This window comes from Tetrao urogallus, assembly GCF_951394365.1.
Source record: "Tetrao urogallus genome assembly, chromosome: 3".
Lineage (NCBI taxonomy): Eukaryota > Metazoa > Chordata > Aves > Galliformes > Phasianidae > Tetrao > Tetrao urogallus.
Genome location: NC_136815.1, coordinates 2205729 through 2215459, shown reverse-complemented (window position 1 = coordinate 2215459; position 9731 = coordinate 2205729).

The following is a 9731-nucleotide window of genomic DNA, read 5'->3' as shown; positions in this document are numbered from 1 at the left end:
TCTTCAGTGATGAGATAATCACTTCTTCAGATTATAGGAGTGCTGATAACACAATAATCTACCATTATATCAGAGTATTCTTTGCAAAGTGACTCATGACAGAACATCAAAACTCTTAAATCATCATTATCTAAAAAGCATGGTACATTCCAAGTCTTGGAAAGTTCTAGCAAACTTTTATATTTCTCATGACTGTGTCATAGTTTAGTCAGAAAGTTATGTCCACCAGATTTTGCTAGTGATCTGTTCAAGATCTTTACCCAGATATGTCTATCTTTTTCTTCCCAGATTATCTGTTACAAAAAAAAAATAATAATAACAATTTAAAAAAAATCACAGGCACAAAGAAAGTGAATTAAATGGAATCAGGAAACAGGCTATCTCAAAGAAGACGTGTTTGCAGCTCTTATTATTTTTGGGCACATAGTTTAGATGGATTGTTTCATTTTGATATCAATACAGAATGCCATTCACATGTATGAGAACACACTGTAAAATAGTTCAGATCTTACCACTGAAAGACTTTGAGTCTCTGCAGAAATGCTCATTAGCAGTTGTGCTCTTGAGTTATCTCAATGTGAGCCTTGTACTGATGCATCTGGGCTCAACTTTTCAAGCATTACTCCTGGCATCAGAAGCTTGAGAAAAAAAGCTCAAACTGAAAACATTTAGCACTGGGTAGTGTGGAGGTGACAGCCTGCAGACCCTGGGTTTACTTCTAGATAAGTGATGTGACCAATTGAGAAGTTGCTGTGCTACAAAACATGCTTTTGAGTCTCAAAAGACATCCTGTTCTGTGTTCAGAGCCAAAGACTACTAGGATTGTATTGAGGTCCGGGAGTCAGGCACCCCTTTAAAAAGCTCAGTGGGAGGCAAAAGAGGCAAAAGCTGTTGTTAATCCAAGTCACCAGACACTTCTACTGGGGGAGACCATAATCTGTGCTGAACATCTCCTTATGGACCTTCCTCAGCCCTTCAGGGCTTTGACCAAGAGCCTGCCCAGGACATAGAGTCACTGAATCACTGAAGCTAGAAAATTTCTCTAAGATCACCAAGTCTAATCATCAACTCATCACCACCATGCCCACTAAAAACATGTACCTCTATGCCACATCTATACTTATTTCTTGCAAGTATGCAGGGGTGGTGACTCCATCATTTCTCTTGGGCAATCTGTTCCAACTGTTCCAACCTGATCAGTTTCAGAGAAGAATTTTTTCCTAATATTCAACCTTAATCTCCCCTGGTGCTACTTGGGGCCATTACCTCTCATCCTATCACTAGTAAATCATCTTCAAGTTTAGAGAATAAACTTATGAGAAGGGAACATTTCTCATGCTGGTAAAAAGCAAACATCCAAAGTCTCCCTGTCACAGAACTGTGTTTACTTTCAAAAAAGTCTAACACCCAATTTCCCAGCACCTGAAGCTGCTAGTATCCTGTATTCCACTTTGATCTCTTCTGATGGCTTCATTTTCTCCTTCCCCAAGCCTGTATTGTCCTGTACCTCTCCCCCTCCATTCCTTTCCAGAGACTTGTGATAACCATTGCCTAGGTAACAACATTTTGCCTGGTGTGTTTTACTGACTGCAGTGCATGTGGGGGTGTGTGCTGTGCCTGCATTCCCAGTAGGATAAGAACTGGAGAGTTGAATACTGTGTGTGGGAGAGAAACTTCTTGTGTTGCTTCTGACACCAGCAGAGGCAAGAGGGTCAGCTTCTTGTGTCCCTGTATAGCAGTTTGTAGGTGCTGCCATGGTGGATAATACCAGATTTAATGATTTGCTGAGATACTGGTTAGAGGGTCAGTGACTTGGCAGACTTTCTGCTGGGGTGTTTGTTCAGGACATCATTAAGTAGTTGCACTTGGCTAAAGTTTCGTCCATGTAGAAGACAGCTTTGTGGGGAAGCTGATTGATTCTTCCATCATACCTTGGTCTTCCTGTAGACTAAGGTCAAAATCTGAAAGAATAACAAAACTTACAACAAGACTCTCATGAAACTTCATCAGAGTATTACTTCGGAGATATCTGTATTTATTTCCACTGGTATAGGGTCTGGAGACCAGGTAAAAGACTGCAAGAAAGCAAATGGAATGAAAACGGGACCCGTAGAGGCTTTAATTATCTTGGTTATAAAATGAACTCATAGCATATTCATGATTTCTTTTTTTCAAGGTGCCTGAAGCAGGATGGATTGAACCAATCAGCCAAGGAGGACGAAAAAATCAGAAGGCTCAAAATTAGAACTGGTGGCAGAAAAGACCAAACTGTACTTGTACATGAGGCAGTAGAGTAGAATAAGTTCAAATACATCTATGAAGAGGAAAAGAGAATTTAAAAAGCAACCATGCAAAAAAAGAGCATTAAATAAGGAGGACAGCAAAGTAGATAGGAATATGGTCTCAAAACTTAGGACTTGCATCAAGGGGAAAAAAAGTAAGGGAAAGGCCCTCTCAGTTCATTGCCAACCCAATGACTTTTTGTTTGCAATGTTCCTTGGAAAATCAGCGGTGAGTGAGTTCATATTGCCAGAGCACTTAACATGTTATTGAAAAAAGTGCTCAGGTCAATACTGTGCACTGCAAAGCGAATGCAGAGAATGGTGTGCAGAGTGGTTAACCAGAATCCTATGCTGAAGAGCACATTGCTGCAGAGGCAGAAGGTGTAAGCTGTCATAAAAGGTCATAAGAGGTTGCACACTTAACCAGGTAGTGGAGATAAACCCATGAATTTCAGAAACACAGTTTTGCACTTCCATCCACATCCAGCTCCTTTCTCACTGCAAATGTAATTGTTCACAGGAAGGGCTAATCAAAGCCATCTTCCCTCCAAAAAAAAAACCAAAAAAAACAAAAAAAAAACCCTAAATTTTCAGTTTAAAGAAAGGTTTAAAATATTGTCATAGAGTTATTGGTCTCCAGGAACAACTCCTGGGCTTAATGCAGTAGAGTATGGACAGCTCTTATCTACCTTGCCCAGAGAGATGAAAACGGGGCTAGGAGAGGAAAGAGTTCAAACCATCACCCAGGCAATCCAGAGACAGCCACCTGTAGAATATATCAGCCAGGGAAAAGCATATCAAAGAGAAAGTCAGCTGAACTCCATCCACTCTTTCCCAGCATGAAGTTGTCTTCTCCTTTTGCCACATTGCCTATTCTACTTTTCCTTCTCCTTCTTCTCAAAAGCATGCTCCTTACTTTTACTTTTATCCAAGTGTTCCTCTCCTCTATGTAGATCTTCAGAGTATCATAGATGGAAGGAATAGTATAAGCCTCCAGAAAGCACTGTTTTCAGTACAAGCTAAAATGAAATAACTCATGAGAGCGTGCACATCAATCTTGAGGGTTTATTCCCAGTTCAGCATTGATTAGAAGTTAAAAGGGGCAGCCCTTGGAAATGAACAAAAATTTAAAACTTCAAACATTTCTCCATGCTTTTGAACGTATGCTTCGTATTTCCTCTCCTCTCCTCTCCTCTCCTCTCCTCTCCTCTCCTCTCCTCTCCTCTCCTCTCCTCTCCTCTCCTCTCCTCTCCTCTCCTCTCCTCTCCTCTCCTCTCCTCTCCTCTCCTCTCCTCTCCTCTCCTCTCCTCTCCTCTCCTCTCCTCTCCTCTCCTCTCCTCTCCTCTCCTCTCCTCTCCTCTCCTCTCCTCTCCTCTCCTCTCCTCTCCTCTCCTCTCCTTCCTTCCTCTCTCCCTCCCTGCCTCCTTCCCTCCCTCCCTCCCTCCTTCCCTCTCTTCCTTCAGTTCTCTTCCTCTCTCCTCTTTCTTTCAATTTTATTTTCCTTTTTGCTAGGAGTGAAACAACTGCAAGCTTCTAGCAGTCAGTATTGAGGCATTCAAGTCAAATTCAGAAGCAAGGCAGCAAACGAGGCCTCAGGGTATAAATCAAACACTGAAGTCCACTATGCAGAGAGAAAGAAAACAGCTTCAACATGTGTTCCATTTTGGAAGGGGAAATAACATTTACCAGAATTAGTGGTTTCTTTTACTTCCTTCTCGTTGCTTTTGTGTCGGATGGGGATCCTGTGGTTTTTAGCTTGTATACCACCAGACCTCTTCTTTTGGTTTTTAGCATCCTTTAGAATAATGTCTTTGGAATTCTGATGTATTCTGAATTATATGAAGACTGGGAATGAAAGGTTTATTACAGTGTATAAGAATCATCAATTACCATTCATAAACCTTATTAACCTGATAACATTTAGGAGATGCAGACAGTGTAGGACCCCAAAGCAGGAAAATAGCTATGAGGCTGCAGTCCCTTTTTACCTCATCCTTCTCTATTATTTTCTTGACAATCCTTTATTAAAGCCCCTCCTTCCACTCAGTGCTGCTTTTGCATGCCTTCACAGCTGAATACTTTGAAGGTGCTCTTAACAATAATGGGAATTGGTGAGTCTCTGACAGTGGAAAGAGGGGTATTGCAGAAGTTACCTGCTCATGAAGAAAAATGATAGGAATTAAACAAATACATACTCTCCCTGTTTATTTTCAGGGAGTTTATTTTATTTCATGTGAAGAGCAGATACTCGACTACCTGTTTGCTTGTGAGGGCCTTGAAGGAGGAAGCAGCAAGGATGGAGAGAATAATGTATAGAAAAGGGCTGAATGATAAGTGGCTAGACATGGGGTCAGAAATAAAATGAGAAGGAAAGAGGCAGAGGATGAGAACAAAACAAAGCAGCACACAATGTAGAATGTGAAATGTGATACTCTGCTACCTGGTTTGCTAGGGTCATGAAAGAATGGGGCACTTTCCAAGAGGAAAAGGTTCTTGGTGGTATAATCGATTTACTTCAACATTGAATCACAGAATCATTTGAGTTGGAAGGGATTAACCACCCTGCAACGAACAGGAATATCTACAGCTAGATCATGTTGCTTACAGCCATGTCCAGCCTGACCTTTAATGTCTCCAGTGATAGGACATGCACCACTTTTCTGGTTAGCCTGTGCTTCACTGCTCTTACGATCACGGTCATGACTTGGTGAAGACAAAATGCTCAAGTCATAGATCTGGGTCCAGTACTCAGTTCTGGGTTCAGAAATACCATCTTGTAAGTTCCTGCTCAGGTTCTCTCCCTCTAGAAATTGGTGTTTTAGTGAAGTAAGGCAAATAGGCTGGATAGGGCAGTTGTCGTCCTCACTTAGAGCTTTCTTTTATTGTATTATCGTACAGCAAATATGGATGGAGAACTGGGAGGTGCTGGCAAGTAAGCTAAGAAAAAAAAAAAGGGGTGGAAGCAGGAGTAGTGTGAGTGACACGTGACACCAGAAATGTGTGCATCTGTAGGACATTGCAGGGGATCACAGTGGGAGGGAAACACACTGTGTCTATGGAGTGTGTGTTTTCCTCCATTCCTCCCTCTCCCGCTCTGCCTGAGGTTCCTTTCAGAGCTGCTGCTGTGGCAGGTGAGTCAGTGTGACAGCTCAGACACAGGGCAGCCCCCTCAGCTGCGAAATGCCAGCCAATCTCCCAGCAGACTCAAAGCCCACTATTATAAGTGAATGCAATATGTGTTTTTTATTTCGATTTGTTTTTTCTTTTTTTTTTTCTTTTTTTTTTCTTTTTCTTTTTTTTTGCCTTCTCATTTGGCTAGCGTGGTGAGTCATTATCAAGGCTCTGCTGTCATTTTGTTGCACGGAGGGCGAGCTGGTACTGGTGGTACTGGTGCATCCTTGAATGGCTCTTGCATTTCTTCTCTGTTTTGGTTGAGAAAACCCCATCAGCTACACTAAAATATGGACAAGGGGGGGAATGAAGGGAAAAGGGGAGATAGCCCTGCTCTGAATTTTTACACAGTCTTTTCTGATTCAGCTTTTAAAAGGAGAGCAAGATCCTTTCCCTTCAAGGACAGTTGTTGGGGAGGGGGGGAAGGAGATGCAAATTTAACAATCATAGCAGCTGTACTGCTGAAGTCCTAGGAGCACTTGGAGAAACTAGCGGGCAACGAGTATAATGTCAGCCCCTTTGTTTGGTGTCTCTGTGCTGAAGTGGGCTGCATGCTGTGGAAAACATGACAGCAGAAAGAAAAGGAGCAAGGGAAGGAGGGAAGTGCAGGGGAGGACAAGGCAGGGTGCAGGGGAGTGGGAGTTGTGCTGTTGGTAAAGGGAAGTGAAAGAGAGCCTTAGGCTAAGGGGAAGGAGCCAAAGGCAGTGCCAAAGGGAAAGGGACAGCCCAAAGGATTTTAGGGGATGGCAGAAAGTCAGACAGCTGAACAGCAGTGGTGAACTGGCACAAAGGATGGTGCAGTCCTCAAGAGGCAATTAAAATAAAAAATAAATAAATAAATAAAAATCCAAAGGGAAGGCAAGAGCAGAGCAAACACATTAGAATACATCCCGAGATGTATCCCTGTGCTCTGACCCCACCAGGACTTAGAAACATCCAGGACAAGAGCTGGTGTGATGGGATCAGGCAGTGCCATGTGCTTTATTTCTCCTCTGAATTCATTCAAACACTTCTTAAATCCTTCCAAGCACCAGCAGCAGCATTCAGCAAAGAGACTCCACAGCATAGCACAACTTCTAATACATAAAGATCAATCTCCTTATGTTGGTGTTGGTCTCCCTGTATTTTTATATCTGAAAGTCATGTGAATGACCATTGCCTTGTTCATGGAATCATAGTATCATAAAATCATAGAATTATGGAATTATATAATCCCTGCAGGAGTCAGCATATGGAAACTGGGTAGAGAGGAAGTCAAGTAGGGTAAAGGTGGAACATCACATATAGTGATGTCTCAAATATGAAAGAAACAATGGCTCTGGCTTTGGTATTGCAATAATGCTTATTCTTCTGTATACTGTCCTACTACTTCGCCTGTGTGTGTGCACATAGAATCACAGAATCACTGAGAAAATGGAAAATTGTAAAAGATCACTAAAATCGTCCAGTCCAACTGTCGACCCATCACCACCGTGTCCAATAAACCATGTCCCTACGTAACACTTCTCTAAATTTCTTGCAGACCTCCAGGGATGGTGACTCCATCACTGCCCTAGGCAGCCTGTTTCAGTACCTCATCACTCTTTCAGGGAAGAAATTTTTTCCAGATATTCAACCCGATCCTCCTTTGGCACAATTTGAGGCCATCGCCACTCATCCTAAATTAATGTGTAAAAAACCTCACATGTTTTTAGGAAACGAGAGGACAATCATTATCCAGAGCTCTCCAGAAGCTGTATTTCTGACTTCACAGATGACTTAAGCTGCCATCTTGCTGTGTGGCTTCCAAAAGCACACCATTCTTCTCAGAGACATTAGCAGAGATGAGCTTTTCCTCCTTCTGACATTTCTCCTCCTTGAAAGCTACTGTGTTTTTTTAGGTTGATTTTCTGCTGGATTCATGAGTGGGGAGGAGTTGCTGTGCTGAAGCCCATCTGCCAAAGTTCATGGATACTGTGCCATCATCTTGTTGCCACCAAGGCAACAAGAGCAATTGAGATTTTCTCTCTTTGTGGCAGATGAAAACAGTCTTGGCTTCAGCAGGCAGCAAATTTAGTTTAGCAAGTTTAATTTAGTTTACTTTAGCAATTAACAAACTGGCTTAGTGAGTAATGTTGAAATATTAGAGGAAGAGACTGCATGTCAATACCTCTTTTATGGGTCTAAATTATTGGTTAAGGCATACCCGAAGTTTTCTTTCTGTTGTGACTGTTCATACTGTTTCTGATAATGGGTCTCCATTCTGGAGTCTTCAGTATATAGGACGAGCTGCCATGCAACAGCCATTTCTTTGATTAGGAACACATAGAGGCTCTGTATCCACCAATTCCATGTGCTTGTTCAGATTTGTCTGAAATTAGTTTGAGTCTGTCATAGCAGAATAATAAGCAGAAGCAATCACAACCTCAGCAGCATGAGCCCAGTTTCTGGATAAGATGACTCTAAAAATATTGATAGAGAGGAGGCAATATGAATAGAGGAGACAGCAATGGAGCCTCTGCAAAAAGCAGCAAGGATTGCTTGGAGAAGTAACCACAAGGAAGAAGGGAACAATAAAATGATATGCACTGCAGTAGCTATAGTGGAATGAAACAAGGGTTTAAGGACTGCAGGATTTACAGTGGAAATGGGTGAGGAGGAGCAAACACTTGACCCTTCATGGGAAAGCTCTTTGCTGGATGCTAAGAGGCCTTGAAATATATTTTGGTCTGTGTTCTAAAGGAAAATGTATACTTCAAGCTGTTCTAGCACTGACAGGGGTACTTCTACTATAGTATATTTTTAGTTAATTGTGTATTGATTTGCTTTTTTTATACAGAATAGAAATTAAGACACAATTGATAATTTGCTTAAATTACTGATTTCTGTAACTGCTAGCTTATTGAGAGCAGGAGGAAGATTCTAATGCAAAATTCTCTGTATATACTTATATGAAAGACAAATGGGATTTTTATTCCATCGTCTATTACACTGTTCTAGGATATAGCTTATCTAACCTTGCTTGTTGAAGACAGCAGGCTGAATAACATCATGCTCCAGTGGGTATCAGTGACACCATGACAATAGCAGGATCTGTCATTGAGTGGCTTACCAGCGCAGCTCAGGGGTGGATCTGCATTGATTTCTTTTCAGTTTATTCCTTCAGCTAGTTGTCTCTTTGTTACCTTACTATATATCTTTTCTTCTACACCTCTATCTCAGACAAACCCAGCTAAATTACTCTCTGTTACTTTGCTGTAAGTGTTACTAAAATGTAGTGATAGTCATGCTTTGGAGGTTGATGTTTCTACTGGGTATAGGGTGGGGTGAATGCACACCTATACCAAGGCAGGTTTTCTGGGCAGCTTTTTCAAGACAAAAACACCTGTTAAACTTCCAGGCAGTTTGTTTCTGTTTTTCTAATTTATATTATTGAACAATCTCTGACTAGGTTATGCTTTATGTCATCTTAAAACATGTATAGGTAACTCTTTCCTGGGCAAAATGCGATCTGAGGAGACAGGATGAACACATACAAGAGGAAGGCAAATAGCAAGGATGGGAAATGTATTATCCTTTTATTACCCTTTTAGTGATAGAGATTTGAGATTTTCAGTAAAATCTCAGAATCTTTCCGGGGTCATTCAGACCAGCTTAGATCTGAGTCACTTCCGATGTCCATCTTCTCTGTGGAAAACAGTAGAAGCTAAAGGTGATGTGGTTCCTCCCAAAAACTTCTCCAGATATGTCTTCAAAGATCAGATCTTAAATACTTTTTTTAGCTTAGTTAGATAAGAGAAAACATACCTGAAATTTCCACTAGGCTTCACTGTGCATCTCTGGGCACTTAAACACCAGCAAAGCTCTGCTCTTAAACCACCAGCTGATCAGCTCCCAAAAGGGGCATGAAGAGACTAAGAGACAGTAACGAGAGACACGGAGTCCTGACTTTGTGGTAATTTTTACCTATGAAACAGTTAAAAATAGTCTCCTTTTGTCCCTCCTATTTCTGGAAATATCATTTGTGTGTGTTCACCCACGTAACACCCTTAAGGGGAGATGCTGAGCTTCTGATAGAGATCAATAATACTTAAAAGGTGCAATAGCTGTGAGTTCTCAAGTCCTTAACAAACAAAACGCTTACCCAGGTCTGGGGTTGCTGACTCCTTTGCAGTGATTTCTGGGACAATAAAAGCCATGACAAAGCCAAGTGAGAGTCGGATAGGAAAGGAGAATGTGGAACTTCTAACGCAAGAGGATGCCACAACTGTTGAAATCCCTGCAAAGGACAAGTATCAT